The sequence below is a fragment of the Phocoena sinus genome, chromosome 8 (genome assembly GCF_008692025.1).
Source record: "Phocoena sinus isolate mPhoSin1 chromosome 8, mPhoSin1.pri, whole genome shotgun sequence".
In the NCBI taxonomy this organism is placed as follows: domain Eukaryota; kingdom Metazoa; phylum Chordata; class Mammalia; order Artiodactyla; family Phocoenidae; genus Phocoena; species Phocoena sinus.
The window spans coordinates 94,987,367-95,006,245 of NC_045770.1; positions in this window are offsets into that span (position 1 = coordinate 94,987,367).

The window sequence follows — 18,879 nt, forward strand, 5'->3', positions numbered from 1 at the left end:
TGTGTTCTGGTGAATGTAGGGAGTCGTGCACTCACCTGCACCCACCTACATGGACATGCACACAACTGCCCGCTGCTGACAGCACGGTCCCTGCTGAGTGTTGCTTGGGACCCCTGGGGCCCATCCAAGGCCTCTGGCATCCTGTGGAAGGAAGTAGAATAATGAACAGCGAGTGGAACAAACAGGAAAGGGGGTGGAAGGCTCATCACTCAGCCCCCTCCGCTCCAGTCACACTCCACAGGAATCAGCCATTCCCCTGGCAACCCCCTTTCCATCCGAAACCAAATAAAATCAAAACACCTCCTGGTCTTGGGGGCTGATGGGCCCAGTGACTTCACCTCTCTTAGTCTCATCTGTGAAATGGGGACTATAATTCCTAACTCCCAGGGTTATCGTGGGAATCAAATGATGTAAGGTACATAATGAGCTACTTCCCGTGCCGCCTATTCCCATGACTGTCCTTGGCCTCAGTGGAGTTCCTCATCCCCTTGCGGTGGGCCTCCTTGGACCGGAACGGGCAGGTTGGAGCCTCCGGCCCAGGAACTGCTGGTCGGTCCAAGAGGCTGCTGCTGGAAGGAATCTGTATCCAAGCCCCTGCCTGGTGGGGCTGAGCCTCCCAGCTTCTGGGGAAGGTGCAGGGGGTAGGAGGGGCCGCTAGAGGGCAGCGAGCTATGAGCACCCCCCCACCCCAGCTGCCCTCTCTGAAGTCACTTCCCCAGCACCTGTCTTCTGGGCTGGGGGGATGTCAGGCCCAGAGCCAAGCTCCCTGCTCCCTCACTAACGTTACCTCGGATGCCTCAAGCAGCGCCCTCTGGGAACAGGAGTGGGCTTCCTGCAGGATGCTGGGGGTGTAGGGGCATCGGCAGGAACAGCTGCAAGTACGGAGGGGCTGGCGCGAGGGAAGGATGCAAGGTGGGAGCTGGAGAGGCCCCAGCAGCCTCCGGGGGTCGGGGGGAGCGGGGGCGGGAAGTTGCTGACGGCAGCTGACAGGAGTGGAGCGGTCTGGCCTCTGCCCTGCATCACACACCTGGGTGAGCCCACTCTGGGGCTTCCGGGGGGACAGTGACCCTCTTGGTGACGGTCCCTGGGGGACTCACAGTCTTGGGGGCCCAGAGATGTCCCTGTCCTGGGGTCTGCTAGGATGAGAGGACAGGGGCAGGCTCACCCAGGGAGCCGCAGAGAGGAGGTCGGGAGGGCGAGGGTGAGAAGGATGCTGTGAACAGGACCCTGGCCAGCGGCGGAGCTGGGAGTAAGAGCTGGGCCAACTCTGCAGGGCAAGGCATGACTTGACAGGGGGCAGGCGGGGAGGCAAGGCGTGCCAGCCAGGCGCTTCTCCCTGGCACCTGCTTCCTTCCCAGTCATCATCACCATCATCATCACCGTCACAGCAGCCGCCATGTACTTAGTGTCAACCTTTACCCTTCCCACCCCAGCAAGGTAGACGCATGCTATGGTTGTGGAAACTGAGGCGTGGAAAATCTAAGTCGCTTGCTGCAGGCCTGCCCCACTGCACGAACCCAGGAGGAGTCATTCACATTGTAGTCTAAATGAATGGCTCCCCCTGGAGGTGGCAGTGGACAACCAGTACCACGGCACGTGATCACCTCGTGTCCACGGTCACACGGTAAGCGGAGGAGCTGGGATTGGCCCCCAGGCCTGTGGCTCTGTGTTCATGGATCTTTCTACTAGGCCTCAAGGCCAATGGGAGTAAAGACCCCTGGTTCAGAAAAGGAGTAGAGGAGGTAAGCCTTCTGTGAGGAGGCTCAATGCAATTAAATCCAACTTTTCATCCATCCATCTGTGCAACAGCTATTGGGCACCCACTATGTGCCAGGCTCTGTGGAAGGAATCGGGGTTCGCCATCACCCCGACAAGGTGGAGCTTACAGTCTAGGGTGGGGCACAGGCCATAAATACAAACATAAACTGGAAAATGTGCCCCCTATCGGGGACATATGACCAAGACACTGTCTCTGCCTACCAGTAAATGCACAGAGGATGGAAGAAGCCTGTCCCCAGACTGCCCATCTGACCCGACGTCCTCATTGCCTGGAGCACTGCAGGGGTGCCACTCTACCAGGAGGCTGGCCGACCCAAGAGGCTGCACAGGAACCGATCAAAATGTGAATGCAAATGAGAACCAGGTACCCCCTACCCCCAAGGGGAACTGACATGCCCTCCTGTCCATGCAACGTGGGCAGAAGGAGCTATCTGTAGCTTCCGATGGTCTAAAACACCTTGTCAGAGATAAGTTTAATGAGTTTCCTTAGCAGACAGCTGGGGCTGCCCTGTGGGGAGGGCAGAGGACACATGCACGTCCAGCCGTGCTGTGTATATTTCCTTCCCCTGAGGACTGAGGGGACAGGGACTCCGTAGAGTTTCCATGCGGGAGGCAGGTCATCAGGTTCCCGTGACTCCATGAATGAATGGGATGCATGTGGCTGGCCCTGTGCAGAGCCTGGGCTCCATCTCCTAAGGGTGCAGGCATTTGCAGGTGGCAACCTGGCTCTGACCGGGGTTGGGGCATGGAGCAGTGGAGCCATCTGAGAAAGCACCAGACTTTGTCGCAGGGCAGAGCAGGTAGCTGAGGTGGGGTCACTGCACTGCAAATCAAGAGACCTGGTTCCTGTCCCAGAGGTCCCCTCATAGGCTGCACTGTGGTCAGTTGTTTCCAGAAATGGTCACACTCTCCCCCTTCCTGTGTCAATGCCCTTTGCACCATGACTGTGCAGCTAGCTGCCCCCTGCCCCGACCCCGAATCTTGACTAGCCTTGAGAATTGCTATGGTGAATGGGATGTTGGGGAAGGGGCAGCAGGTCAGATCTGAGCCCAAGCCTCAATAAGTTTTGTTCACTGGCTCTCTCTCTCTCTCAAAACCCTGCCACTGCCCAGTGAAGAAGCCCAGGTTGGCCTGCTGGAGGATGAGAAGCATCCTCTCAGTCACCTCATAACCCCAGCTGGTAGCCAGCATCCCCTTGGAAGCAGAGATGCCCAGCTCACCTGTGGCCAGCCACAGACGCAAGAGGAGAGCCGAAGAATCACCCAGCTGACCCACCTAAATCGTTAACGTGCTAAACAGAATTGTGAGCTAACTGAATGGTGGCTGTTTTAAGCCCCTAAATTTGGGGGTAGTTATTACATGGCAGTAGCTAACTGATACAGTGATGAGCTTAGGTAATAATAATGATGGCTATCGTTTGTTGAGCCTACTGTACACCAGGCCCAGTACCAAGCTCTCGACATAGATCACCTCATTTAATCCTCCTAGCAGCTCTGAGCATTGGTATTCAGATCTTTGCTTTACAGTCAAGAAAACTGAGACTCGGGGAGGACATGGGCCTCGTCCAAGCCTGCCTGAATGGCTGGTGGCAGAAGCAAGATTGGAACCTAAAGTCTGTTTTCATGGACTCAGTTCTGAATCTCCTTCCTAGACGAACCTCAGTGTCAGAGCAAGCCAGCAGCGCTTGAGATCATAATGTATTCTGCACACGGGAGCTGACGTCATTAAGAATGTTCTCAGCCTTCCATTCCCCCAGAATTATGCCATGTCTCACCCTGCTCTTCTCTCACCCCAGCCAATACCTCTAATTCCCAAGTGTTTTAGAAAGACAAAGGCACAGATGTCGGGGTCATTTATTTCTTTTTTATTCAACCTCCTATTTAATCAGAAAATATTTGAGGGTCTATCAGGTGCCTATTTCCATCGCATTCTTTCTCTCATGACATTTCCTGAAGCCCTATTGTGTGGCAGGCCCTCACTTAGCGTATGCTATCCTTACAGCAACACTGGGGTAGTTAAGATCATCCCCACTTTACAGATGGGAAAACTGAGGTTCCAGAGAAGTGAAGTGGCCACCTGAGGCCACCTAGCTAGTAAGTGGCTGGGACAGGATTTTGTTCCAGATTTGGCTGCGTTCAGGGTGGTCCTCTTCTTACTTTATCACCATAGCTGTGGCTTTTTTTAAAGACTTTTTTGAAATTTACCCTGGGCTCTGAGTATGGCGGATAGGGGACTGGGAGGCTGAGACGAGAAAGAAAGCATAGTGGGGTGCTGGAAAATGTTCCCTAACTCCAAGAGCTGTCAGGCACCCTGCCACAATGCTCAGGCCCAGGTAACCCTGTGGGCGGCATCAGGCCAGGAAGGAGGGAGCGTGTTTTGGTGGGGTGGAGAGAAAACCGCAGCCTCCGTCTTGCTCCCCTGTGTCCACAGCTGACAAGTCCCAGCCATCCTTCATCCCCTGCCCACCAGCCCCTCCCCTCTGCTTAGCTGCTGGACCGCAGCCATCTTCCAGCACCAGGCACCGGGCACAGTGCCCTGTTCCTCCTGGCTGAACTGTTTACAAACAGGGAATTCAGGGACGGTCCAGGCTGTCTCCTCCTCCCAGGGGGATTACACTCCCAGGCTGGGGGCTTAGCCGTAGGCCTTCAAAGTTTGCCAGAGCCCTGTTCTCACCGAGGCTGTCTCCCCCAGGCTGGCAGCAGGCCTCACCTAGCTGCCCTGGCCGATCAGAGTCTAGCTGCAAGGAGCCTTCGCGTGCCCAGGGGCAGCGGCAGGTGTGTCTGCAGGGCAGGAAGGGCGCAGAGAGACTAGGCTAGGAGGCCTGAGGGTCTTCTCAGCGATGGCAGGGATTTCACACCCCTCAACTGCACGTGGCTCTCTTCCCCTGGCTCAACTTGGGTGCCGGGAAGATCCCTGCACTAGGGGCCCCCACTGGCTGGGAAACCTTCGACAAGTCACTCTGTCTCTCTGGTCCTCCATCTCTTCATCTTTAAACTGGACAGAGAGCACTCAGAGCCACATACGCACAGAAGCTAAAACCAACGTTTAGCAAGCGCTCAGAACTTCACGCACAGTATCTTAGTTATTTTTCCAAACAACCCTAAGACGGAAAAATTCTTAGCATCCTCCGCATTTACGGGTGAGGAAACTGAGGAGGATTGGCGAGGTTAGGTAGCTTGCCCAGAGTCACACAGCTGGCAAATGTGTGGCCACAGGGCATTTGAACTGAGCCACTCCAATTTCCAGCACAGGGGCTCGGCCTCATGGCCGCTGGCCCCCCTTCTGGGGGAGGTACCATTTGCAAGTGCGTGGACACGCTGCCAGATTCCTCAGCTGCTGGGCAGGTAGCCCTCCCACACTTACTCACCTGGTGCTCTGGACTGTTGCTGACCCTTTACTCCCTGAGCGCCCTGAATTCCTCTGTTGTGCTAGCGCGCTCAGAAACGAGTCCGCTTCGCCTGAAACAATCTCCCTCCGGTCTCCTGTCGAGCCTTGCTCCGCCTTCAGGTCAGCCTTCAGGGAGCTTCCCTGACCACACCCCCTAACGACATTGGTGGGCTTGCTCCGCTCGCCCTCTCCTCCCAAGACAAGATAGCACGGCCTCCTGGCTGCCCGCACATGGGCCACGGGTTCAAATCCGGACCCTGCCCTCCCAAGCTGTGTGACCCTCAGTGAGTGGGTTAACCTTCTGTTTCTTCCTCTGAAAAACGGGCATAATAATAGTCCCACCTCAAAGGGTTGCTGGAAGGACGGAGTGAGTTAGCACATGTGCAGGCATAGGACTGCTGCCCAACCAGGAGCAGACTCTCAGTGCCAGAGACGGGCACTGTTTCCCCGTTGGAGCTCTGGTGACAGTAAATTGTAATTGCTGGCTAAAGTTTGTAACTTCTGTTGAACTCTAAGTTCTTGGAGGGCAGGGGGCTTCTGGCTTATTCTTTGCCGTGCCCCCAGCTTGGAACACAATGCCTGGCACAGACAGACATTTGATGTATATTTGTTGAATGAATGAATGTAATGTCATTTCCATGCCAGAATGAAATAGGGTGATGCAGAAAAGAACTCAGGCAACGATCCTTTGAGCAGTGCCCCATACTTGCCTGATTTAACGATCACCTGAGACTCCTCTTAGCGATGGAAATTTCCAGGCCCCACGGTTGGGGCAGAGGGTACAGAGCTAGGGAGAGGAGAGAGAGGAGGGAGGAGAGGTGAGTGAGGACCAAGTGATTGAGGGTTTGGGAGGGTGTCAGAGGAGGGAGCCATGATCCTATTTGTACCTTGAAGAATAACTCTGGCTGCTGTGTGGAAAGCAGGTTGGAAGGGCTTGAGTAGGGGCAGGGAGACCAGTAGTCCAAACAAGAGGTGTCGGCAGCCTGGACCATTTGGAGCAGGGGAGATGGAGGAGGGTGACCAGCCATCCTGGTCTGCCTGGGACTGAGGGATTCTCCGGGATGTGGGATTGTCAATGCTAAAACCTGGAAAGTCCCAGGCAAACGGGTTGCGTTGGTCACTCCAGGATGGGTAAGTCCCCAGAACAAGGGGGCCGATTGGGGTTATAGAGGAAGGGTCAGAGAAGGTTCCCAGGTTCCAGCTTGGGCAACTGGATATGATGAAGGGACATTTACAAGCTTGGAAACCTGGAGGAGGGGCATGACTGGGAACAGATAAGGGGCCATGACGAACAGGAACTTGGGCAGAAAACAGATTTTCGACATGCCACGTTGAGGGTGTAAATGGGTCAGGTGGCTGGAGAGGAGGAGAGAGATTTTGTCAAAAGGACTTCTTTAGAGGGAGATCTGGGGGTTCTTGAATTTCCGGCCCCTGTGAAGTGGGGAGAGGTGGGACTACTCACCCCTCCTTCCAGCTTGGTGAGAGGCTTCCCAGGGGACCATAAGAAGATGGTCACATGTGTCTCCAGTAGGTTAGCACATAGTGGCCCAGACGTAGTTGGCTCCCACCAGGGAAATCTAAAAGGGCCAGAAAAGGGCTGCTACCTGCTAGGGATGAGCAGGATGGCCCAGGACCCCAGAGCTTGTACAGGACACATGTGTGTTTTCTGTGGTCCACACATGGGCCTGGTCTGCCGAGGTGTCTTACAAGACACAGAACATCGTCACCATTATGCGGTCTAGTAAATTCGAGAAACAATAAACAGAGAGTCTGTGTGGCCCTGGAGAGCCTGAGGTTGACTGGGGAGCGGCCACATGGAGAAGGCATATGCCCACGTCTTGAGAGTTGGAAACAGGGCCTGAGGACCCCCAGAGTCAGTCCTACCCTCTGCAGGGCCCCATGAGCAGAATCCAGCTCAGAAAGGGACCAGAGAAATAACACCTTTCCTTCCCTCGACTTCTGCCTCTTCCTCTCTAGACTCTGGCAGCCTTTGAAACTCAAAAACAAGGTGAGGGAAGAGGGTGGAAGAGCAAGGGCCCGTGCAGGGGTGAAGGAGGGTCTAACAACCTTCTCCAGCTCGCAGGCAGTGGGGGACAGCAAGGGCAGGAGTATTCAATCTGAACCAAGTTCAAAGGTGTGACTCTTACCTGGGACCAGATGCTCTGAATTGTTAGCTTGACTTCATGTTTGCAACTTAAAGTGACCTAAGGATTTTTGTCCCCTAACGGAAGACAGAAAACTAGAGGAACTGCCTGAGTTTTCATCCAGGAATGGGGGAAGAACTTTCTCCCATGAAGAGATCGTAAACAGACATCAGGAGACAAGAGTAAAACTGCTTTCCATGTCCGCCCCATGAGTCCAGCTTGTCCCAAGTGCTCACTGGTTTCTGTCCTCATGGTTATGAATTTGTCTCCCCTCCCAGAACTGCAAGCTGCTTGTGGGCAGGCCCTTTGTCAGATTCACCTCCGTTCCTCTGGCACCTGGCCACCCTTGGATGTTAATTTCCTCCCTGCCTTCTGCCTGACCCTGAGTGCTAAGAAAGGATGGCATCTGGCACCTGTGAGAGGCTAGCCCAAGGCTTCAGAAAAGTAGACAGAGATTCAGCCCATCCCTGCCGCCATTTTCAAGTGTCAGTCACGTAAATCAGACAGTCCATCTCACAGTGAAGAGAATGAATGGTTAGGCCATCAGATAGTAGAGCATCGATCAGGGGATGTCCGGCTGCCAGCCTTGCCAGACAGACAGACCACCGCTCCGCACTCAATGCGATGTGGACACTCCCCTTCCAGAGTTCCCTCCCAAGACTCTGGGAATTCTCCTTTCCCGGAGACCCCCTGCCCAGGAGGCCTGGTCCTGGGTGCTCATGGCAGGGTACCCATTCCTGATCACCAGCTTGGCAGCCTCCTGGCCGCTGGCCCCAGTACTGGCCCTCCTCACCCCTCCCTCCCAAGGTGGGAGCTTCAGGTCTGCCAAAGCATTACTGAGAGGGCGGCGACGTCACCCTCCAGAGTCCCACCGCACCCCGGCCAGCTTACCCTTCACCCTTGGCTGCCCCTGAGAATCTAACACATCCTGGGTGGGGGAGGGAGCTGTCCCCTGGGTCCTCAGCCCTGGGCCCAGGGCGCTCAGGCTGCCTTGCCTCCCCTCCGAGCTGGAGGCTTCTCTGTCTTTTTTTTTTTTTTGCGGTATGCGGGCCTCTCACTGTTGTGGCCTCTCCCATTGCGGAGCACAGGGTCCGGACGCGCAGGCTCAGCGGCCATGGCTCACGGGCCCAGCCGCTCCGCGGCATGTGGGATCCTCTCGGACCGGGGCACGAACCCGTGTCCCCTGCATCGGCAGGCGGACTCTCAACCACTGCGCCACCAGGGAAGCCCGGCTTCTCTGTCTTGCTGGAGCAGTCACGGTCCTGTAGGCAGAGCCATCAGATACAAATACACACTCAGGCTTCTCCACTCACCAGCTGGGCGGCCCTGGACAAGTAACTTTATCTCCTTAAGCCTCGTCTCTAAAACGAGGATAGTAATCAGACTTGCCTCACAGGAAGATTGTGAGGCTTAAATGAGGTCATGTCCATCAGGGTCCTGCCCGGGGGAAGGTGAACTTTGGGCCATCTTGGTTGCCAGTGGGATGTTTATTCCTAAGTCCTCAAGGTCCATTTCAAAGTTAAATGTCTGGTCCTTTGCTGTCATGGCCATCTGGGGGACAAGGACCTCCCACCCATGCTTTCAACACTCAGCTCCTGGCACCACAGCAGCTGTCCCCAGTGTGAGGCACGGCCATGTGGTGCAAATTCCCGGCACCGGACCCGCTCTGGTCACAGGAGCTCCAGTTCCTCAATGGGAGCCAAGGCTACAATACCAGCACGGGCTGTTCATCCTTCCCATCAAGGGGATTGTGACTCCCGAGCAAATACCTGGATGGAGGTTTTATTCAGGAATGACGTTGAAACACAGTGAGGCTCTTAATCCCCACCCGCGGCCACCTGGGACCCAGAATTCGAATGCAGAGGGCGGCTGGCTTGGCAGGGAGAGGGGAGAACCTCCCTGTCCCTCCCGCTGGGAGATCGCTCTCCCGCATCACATCCTCTGGCTGCCCCTGGAGTTCTCCAGGGAAGAGATCCCCCAGGCTGCCCCAACAGGTGCCACCCAGCCAGCACCTCTCAGCTGTGTCCACCAGGATGCCAGTCCTGCAAGGTGCTTCATCAGATACACACCCACACACGCCACTGCCACCAGTACCACCAGTAAATTAATGGTAGTGAGGGTATGTGGTTGAGTAAATTCGGCAAGCAAGGCAAAAAACCTTCCCCACCTCGCCCCATCTACCCAACCCCACCTTAGCTTTTCATGGTGAACACTTTAAGCTTCTGTTATAAAAATAACACATGGTTACAGTAAGAAGCTCACACGATGGAGACAAATATAAACTGAAGATAAAGTTCCTCCGCTCACTCAGGATTCAGCTCATGTCCCCTCTTTGGACACCTTCCCTGGCCGCCCTAATTAGATAGTCCCCCAACCCATGTTATGCTCTGCTGTCCTCACCCAGCTTCGTTTTCCTTCATAGCACAAAACACCACCTGACACTGTGCTATGGATCGTTTAGCATATAGGTTTGTCATCTGTACTTCACTAGACTGGCAGCTTCATGAGGGCAAGGATTTCTGCCTGCTTTGCTCTTCTTCGCTGTGTCCCCAGTGACAAGTACAGAGCCAGGCATAGAGTAGATGCTCAGATAATATTTTTGAGTGAATAAATGAATGAACGAATGAGCTCTGGTATTAAAAAACAGCACAACATTGTAAATCACCTATACTTCAGTAAAAAAAAATGGCTTTACCTTTTTTCCTTCTCCTTTGGTATTTGTCAAACTCCTCTGACATCCATAACACTAATCTTGTAGAAGGGGTGACTTTCAGAGTATACTTTGGGAACTAGTGCACACTCAAATCACACATCTAGCTCCCCTTTCCCCATGCTAACGTCTGGAGCCTTGGCTTTCCTAGTGGGAAGGTGACACACAGGCACTCGTGATTATGTACGTTACCAGCTGGCATTCTGATTTATACAGCATCCTTTGGGAGGTGGTAGGTGTGAATCAGCGTCCATGAACCTGATCAACTCTGGATCATTGAGAAGTTTGGATTGAGGGTTTAATTGTGGCTATTACTAAAGAACATGTCACCTAATGGCAGCCAGTATAGGTGACCTTCAGGATGACTCAAATAATTTCCATTTGAGCTTTTCCATCTGGAAGCTGCCACTGGTTTCGTCCTCCCTTGCACTTAGAGGCAGCTGGAGCACAGTGGCTGAGTGCATGAACCTGGAGCCAGAGTCCCTGGGCTAAAATCTCCGCTTCCGCACTTCTAGCTGTGCAATGGTCGACACATTAATTAACTTCCCTACACCTCAGTTTTCTTTTCTGTAAAAGGGAATAATAATAGTACCTATATACGGGGTTGTTAAGAATATTAAGTGAGTTTATACGTGTAAAATGCTTGGGCTCTTCAAGTCATATGAAGAATGAGCTACTCTGACATTCCCTCCTAAATACACCAACTGAAACAAGCCAGATAAAATATTATAAAACAGAAACTAGCAGAGGCCCAAAATGATTTCCGATTCAGGAAATCTGGGATGTAAATCAATATCAATGCCAGCTTTCACCTGCTGGACACTAGTGAAATAAATCAAGAAGAACAAAGTAAATGGGAAGAGAGCTCCTGTTCATGGATTGGGAGATTTAGTATTGTTGAGATGGCAGTACACTATAAATTAATTTACAAATTCAAGGCAACCTCTTTCAAAATCCCAGCTGGCTGTTTCCAAAAAAAAATGATGAGCTGATTCTAAAATTCATATGGAGATTCAAGAGATCAAGAAGAGCTAAAACTTGAAAAAGAACAAAGTGGAGGACTCAGATTTCCTGAATATAAAACCTATTACAAAGCTGTAGTAATCAAGACAGTGTGGTACTGGCATAACGATAGACATATAGATCAATGGAACAGAACTCAGAATCCAGGAATAAGCTAGTACATTTATGGCAAAGGGTGCCAAGACAATTCAATGGGGAAAGAATAATCTTTTCAACAAATGGTACGAGGACAACCGGATATCCCCGTACAAAAGAATGAAGTTGGACCCTTCTTTACATCACACATGAAAACTAACTTAGAATAGATCATAGGGCTTCCCTGGTGGTGCAGTGGTTGAGAGTCCGCCTGCTGATGCAGTGGACACGGGTTCATGTCCTGGTCCAGGAAGATCCCATGTGCCACGGAGTGACTGGGCCCGTGAGCCAGGGCCGCTGAGCCTGCGCGTCCGGAGCCTGTGCTCCGCAACGGGAGAGGCCACAACAGTGAGAGGCCCACGTACCACACACACACAAAAAAAAGAATAAAAAAGAATAGATCATAACCCAAAATGTAAGAGCTAAAACTATAAAACTCTTAGAAGAAAGCATAGGTGTAAATATTAGTGACCTTGGTGTAAATCTTAGATCCTTCTTGGATACAATACCAAAAGCACAAGCAACAAAAGACAAAATAGATAAATTAGACTTAATCAAAATTTAAAACTTTCATGTTTCAAAGGACACCAACAAGAAAATGAAAAGACAAACAGACAATGGGAGAATACATTTGCAAATCATCTATCTGATAAAGAACTAACCAGAATATATAAAGAACTTTTACAACTCAATAGTAAAAAGACAAATAACCTGACAAATAACCGAGGTGAAACATAGGCACAAGACTTAAATAGACATTTCTCCAAAGAATACATACGAATGGCCAACAAGTGCATGAAAACATAAGTACATGCTTAATATAATGTCATCACAGAGCTGCAATTCAAAACTACCATGAGATACCACTTTACACCCAGAAGGAAAGAAAATGTCAAGTACTGGTGAGGACTGGGGGAAATTAGAACCCTCATACATTGCTGATGGGAATGTAAAATGGTGTAGTCACTTGGGAAAACAGTTTGGCAATTCCTCAAAATATTAAACATGGAGTTACCGTATGAGCCAGCAATTCCACTCCTAGATATATACCCAAGAGAAATGAAAACATACATCCACACAAAATAATTATACACAAATGTTCATAGCAGCATTGTTGGAAACAACTCAGTAAAAAATTGGAAACAACCCATATGTCCTTTGGCTGATGAATAGATAAATAAAATGTGGCATATTCATACAGTGGAACATTATTTGGCAATAGAAAGGAATGAAGTACTAATACATGCTACAACGTGATAAATTTGAAAGGATTATGCTAAGTGAAAGAAGCCAATCACAGAAAAAACCATGTACTGTATGATTCCATTTATGTGAAATGTCAGAATAGGCAAATCTACAGAAATAGAAAATAGTTTAGTTGTTTCCTAGGGCTGGGGGATTTGGGGGGAAATGTGGAATGACTACAAATGGTTAAGGTTACGGAGTTTCCTACTGGGGTGATGAAAATGCTCAAAAGTTGACTGTGGTGCTGTTTACACAACTCTGTGAATATGTTACAAAATCATTGAATTGTACAATTTAAATGAGTGAATTATATGGTATATGAATTGTAACTCAATAAAGCAGTTTTTAAAAAATGTACTCTAGGCAGAAAAGAAAATATCTCAGAGTTGGAAGGACTGAGATGCAAGAAAGAATGGTGAGCAAAGCTGATTGTAAATGTGTGGTTAAATTCTAAACCCAATGACTGTATCATACAAAGCAAATAATGTCTAATTGAAGAGAGTCTAATATAACGAGGTAGAACTTAGCTTTGTTATGCTACGTAAGAATGTGAAAATATTAAAGGTAACAAAGAATTGATAAAGAAAATAAAACTGCTGAACTAGTGGGGAGGGAATGGAACTCAATATGCATGGAAATCTGGACCTCGTATTATTACTGGGCATATAAGCAGATCACAGAGCAGCTGGCTCTACGGTCAGAGTGCCATAGAGAAGATAAAGCTCACCTCAGAACAGATTGACCAGGGCTTCCCTGATGGCGCAGTGGTTACGAATCTGCCTGCCAGTGCAGGGGACACGGGTTCATGCCCTGGTCTGGGAAGATCCCACATGCCGCGGAGCAACTAAGCCCGTGCACCACAACTACTGAGCCTGCGCACCTAGAGCCCCTGCTCCACAACAAGAGAAGCCACCGCAATGAGAAGCCCGCGCACCACAACAAAGAGTAGCTCCCTCTCGCTGCAACTAGAGAAAGCCCGCGCTCAGCAATGAAGACCCAACACAGCCAAATAAATAAAGAAATAAAATAAAGAAATAGGAAAACACATTAAACAAAAACAAAAATAAAACAGATTGACTTTTCTGGGGGCTGGATCTGGGGGCATTGGTGGATAACGTTACTTTTTGTCCCTCCTGTTTGTTTTTCTCCTGTTAATGTGTTCTTCAGTGAGGGCCAAACCCATTTAATTCAAAGTGAAGCATAAAAGAAAAGAAACAGGAAAAGCTGTACAAATAAACGTACAAAATAAGATGGTGGGAATAAACCCATTAAACAGTAATCACAATCAATACAAATGGACTAAATGTTCTCATTAAAAGGCCAAATTTTAGACTCAATTAAAAGTTAAATTCCAGCTCTAAGTTAGTTATTTTTTAATCTTTGAGCCTATGTTTGCTTGTATGCTTCTGCCTTTCTTCTTTAAAATAGTAGATTTATTAAGGTATAATTCATATACCACACAATTCACCGATTTAAAGTTTGCAATTCAGTGGTTTTTAGTATGTTCACAGGGTTGCACAACAATCCATTTTAAAACATTTTCATCACCCCTGAAAGATACCCCCTGCCCATTAGCAGTCACTCCCCATTTCTCTCAAAATCCCCAGCCCTAAGTAGCCACTACGTTCAACTTTCTGTCTCTATAGATTTCCCTGTTCTGGACATTTCACATAAATGGAATCACACACTATGTGCTGCTTTGTGACTGGCTTCTTTCACTTAGCATAATCTTTCTAAGGTTCACCCAGATTGCAGCATGTCTCAGTACTTCCTTCCTTTTTACTGCCAAATAATATCCCGTTGTCTGATAGACATTTTACCCAGCCATTCATCAGCCAAAGGACATTTGGGTTGTTTCTACTTTTCGGCTATTATGAATGAAGATGCTATGAACATTCATGTATAAGTTTTTGTGTAGACGTCTGTTTTCTAGGACTGGAATTGCTGGGTCATATGGTAAAACTCTATGTTTGACCTTTTGAGGAACTGACAGATTTTTCCAGCATGGCTGCACCACATTAGCAAAGTGTCAGGGTTCCAATTTCTCCACACCCTCTCCAACACTTATTATTATCTGACTTTTTATTTATTTTTATTTTTGGCTGCGTTGGGTCTTCGTTTCTGTGCAAGGGCTTTCTCTAGTTGCGGCAAGCGGGGGCCGCTCTTCGTCGCGGTGCGCGGCCCTCTCACTATCGCGGCTTCTCTTGTCGCGGAGCACGGGCTCCAGACGCGCAGGCTCAGTAGTTGTGGCTCACGGGCCTAGTTGCTCCACGGCATGTGGGATCTTCCCAGACCGGGGCTCGAACCCGTGTCCCCCGCATTGGCAGGCAGATTCTCAACCACTGCGCCACCAAGGAAGCCCATTATCTGACTTTTTAATGATAGCCATTAATTGATAATGCATCACAACCAAGTGTGGTTTTACTACAAAAATGGAAGGTTGGCTTAACATTCAAAAATCAATCAACAGAAATCATCCTATTAAGGGACTAAAAAAAAGAAAAGCCATTTGACCATCTGAATGGAAGAAATAAGAGCATTTGTCAAATCCAATATCCATGCCTTATACAAACTCTCAGCAATAGAATAAAATAGAAGGGAACCTCCTCAACATAAAAAAGAGCAACTATAAAACTCTACAACTAACATCATACTTAATGATGAAAGACTGAGTGTCTTTCCCCCAAGATCAGGAAGAAGGCAAGGATGTCCCCTGTCACCACTTCAATTCAACATTGTACGGCAGGTTCTGGCCAGTGCATGTGGCAAGAAAAAGAAATAAAAGAGATTCTGATTTGAAAGGAAGAAGTAAAACCGCCTTAATTTTCAAGTGACATGATGATCTATGCAACTAATCCCTTGGAATAGCAAAAATATTGCAATAACTAGTAAGTGAATTGATAAAGGTGATGGAATATAAGATCAATATACAAAAATTAATTGTATTTCAATATACTGGTCACAATAGGAAAATGAAGCAAAAAATATCACTTATATAATCTATCAAAAATATGAAAAACTTAAGGATAAATCTGAGAAGAGATGTGAAAAACCTGTACGCTGAAAACTACCAAACATTGCTGAGAGAGGTTAAAGAAGGCTAAAATAAATGGAGAGACATACTGTGTTCATGGATTGGAAGGCTCAGTGTTGTTAATATGTCAATTCTCCTCAGATCAATCTACAGATTCAGACACTGGCAAACTCATTCTAAAATTCATTTGGCCATGTGAAAGACCTAGAATCAGCTAAAACAATTTTGAAAAAGAAGAACAGAGTTGGAAGACTTATACTACCTCATTTCAGGACTTAGTATAAAGCTACAGTAATCAAAACAGTGTGGTACTAGCATCAAAAATAGACAAATAGTTTGATGGAACTAATAGTCTGTAACTAGACTCATGTGTATACGATTAAATGATTTTGGAGGTACAAAGGCAATTCAGTGGAGAAAGGATAGTTTTTGAGAGTTTAGCTAGGCTATTCCATGTATCGCAGCCATGACGTCTGTTTTGTTTGGCCAAGTGGCCTGCAGCACCCTTAAAATAATACCAGCCTCCTCATGCAAGCGCATGACCTAGATAGAAGCTTGAAGAGTCAGAAGCAAGTATAAGTTCTGATATGACCAAAAGTCCTTGTTGATCAAGTCAACCCCACCTCCCAGGGCCTTCCCCTTTTACACCCCTTAGATGAGACCCCATAGAGTTTACCAAAAGCTTGCTCTTTTGGTTTGAATTCACCAGTCTGGCTTTAGGATTGGGATTGGCTTGGGAACCCCAAAGCACACCACCCACGGATCCTAATAAAGGGTTGTTGCCCTAGGTCCTATTGCTCTCACTGTCTGCACTCTGCCTTGACCTCCCCCTGTGGCCCCTTGAGGTATGCCATGTGCTTCCTCTGGACCCGTGAGTAATAAATTTCTCTACTTTGATGTCTTTTGTGGTCTCATGTTGAACTGAGACTCACCATCCCACGCCCTGTGCTCTACTTAACAAGTGTTAATTTAACAAAGTCATAACAGTAGTCTTGTCAAGACATGGTGCTCAACAATTGGACATCTGTATTTTAAAAATTAACTTTGATCCATACCTCACACAATATATAAAAATGAACTCAAGATAAATAATAGGCCTAAATGTAAAATCTAAAGTTATAAAACTTCTGAAAGAAGATGTGAGAGAAGATCTTTGTGACCTTGAGCCATTAAAGAAAAAGTGGAGAAACTAGACTTCCTCAAAAATAAGAACTTTCGCTCTTCAAATGACTTTGTTAACAGAATGAAAAAACAAGTCCAGGATACGTAATGAACTTTTAAAAGTCAACAAATAAAAACCAGAAATGGGCAAAAAATTTGAACAGATACTTTGCCAAGGAAGATATACAATACAAATGTCAAACAAGCACATGAAAATGTGCCCCACATCATTAGCCAAACAGGGAAATGCAAATTAAAACCACAATGAGATATCAATATACACTATTATAATGTCTAAAATGAAAAGGACTGACCATGCCAAGTGTCAGTGCGGATATGTTAAGAACCCACACACTGCTGATGGGACTGTGAAACGGTGCAACCACTTTGGAAACCAGTTTGGCAGTTTGTTGAAAAGTTAAACATATACCAACCATACATCCCAGCCATTCCAGCTCCATCATGTGTTTCATTCGGAGATTTGTACACCAATGTTCATGGCAGCTTTATTTCTAGTCACCAAAATTAGAAACAACCCACATGTCCATTGAAAGGGAAAAGGATAAACAAATTGTGGTATATCCATACAGTGGAATATTCCTGAGTAATAAAAATGAATGAACTATTGATATACGTAGCAATTTAGGGAGACCTCAGAATAATTCTACTGAGTGAAGAAGCCAAACAAAATAGAGTATGATTCTATTTTATAAAATTCTAGGAAATGAAAACAAATGTATAGTGACATAAAGCAGATCAGTAGTTACCTGGACGGAAGGTCGGGGAGGGGGCAGGAAGGAATTACCAAGGGGCATGAGGAAATTTTGGGGTGATAAGAGATGTGTTCACTATCTTGAAAGTAGTGATGGTTTCACAAGCGTATACCTCTGTCAAAACTCATCAGATTTTATGCTTTGTATATGTAAAGTTAATTCATGTCGGTTATAGCTCAATTTAACTGCCAAAATTATCAGAAGATATTATGAACTTTCTTCAAATACATTTTTAAAATTATGTGACACGAATGAATTCTTAGAAAAATAGAACTTTAAAAATTGGAACCAGAAGAAATACAAGGTACAATAGTGTCTCTAAAACTGGGCATATGCCACCCCACCCCCGCCATCTAAATAGCTCTAGAACCACAGAAGGAATGGAATCTGAAGTTCCGGACTTTCCAAATGGAAAACACCAGGCTCACGCAGCTTTATAGTCAAGTTCTACCGAACAGTCAAGTTTCAGATAATTCTAATCTTACACACAAAATATTCCAGAGGTCGTAAAAATGACGGTAATCCCCAGCTCATTTTTATAAGACAAGTTAAACCTTGATACCAGAGCCAGACACAACACGATGGAAAAGGAAACTACTTCACTTGTGAACATAGAGATAAAGCTCTGGACGAAATGTTAGCAAACTGAATATTCTAATGAATAGAAGTGACAACACATCCTGACATGCTCAATTTACCCCAGGAATGCAAAGTTGGTTTGACTTTGGAAAATAGATTAATGTAATTTACCACATCAGACAAGTCAAAGGACAGATGCTATATAATAATCTCAACAGATGCAGAAAAATTTCAATAAACTTCAATATCTCCTCATGACAAAAACTCTTAGAAACCTAGAAAGAGAATAAATGTTTCTTTAGCCCAATAAGTGGTATCTACAGAAACCCTAGTGCAAACATCATAAAGCGTGAGGAGCGATTGAAAACGTTCCCTTTAAAATCAGACGTAAGACAAAGTTGCCTACTAATGCTACTTCTGGTCAGTATTGTATCGGAAGTTCCAGGCACATGGTAAGACAGATAATAAGATAAAGTTAAGTGTTTTAAGATGAAAGGATATAAATATTGGAAAGAAAAAATAATAATAACTACTCGCAAATGATGTGATTGTTTTCATGGACAACCCAAAAGAATTCATGGATATAGTATTAGGCTCAACAAGAGAACTTAGCAAGGCTGCCAGATACAAAATCAGCACAGAGAAGAATCCATCCTGCTTGTATGTCTCAATACTGCTGGGTAATGTAAATAATACAAAGCAGTAGTGTTTGTGAGAGTTGCCACATCTGTAAAATATGGACGGTAGTGCCTGCCTCGCCATGTTTGCGTGGGGATTACTGAGATAAGTAAGAAGTACTAGCAAGGGCAAAGTTACTAGATTAGTAAATGTCAGTTCCTGTTGCTCGCGTCCAAGGCACTGGATTAAGCACCCTTTGGGCGCCACGTGGCAGGACTCAGCTCACGCTTG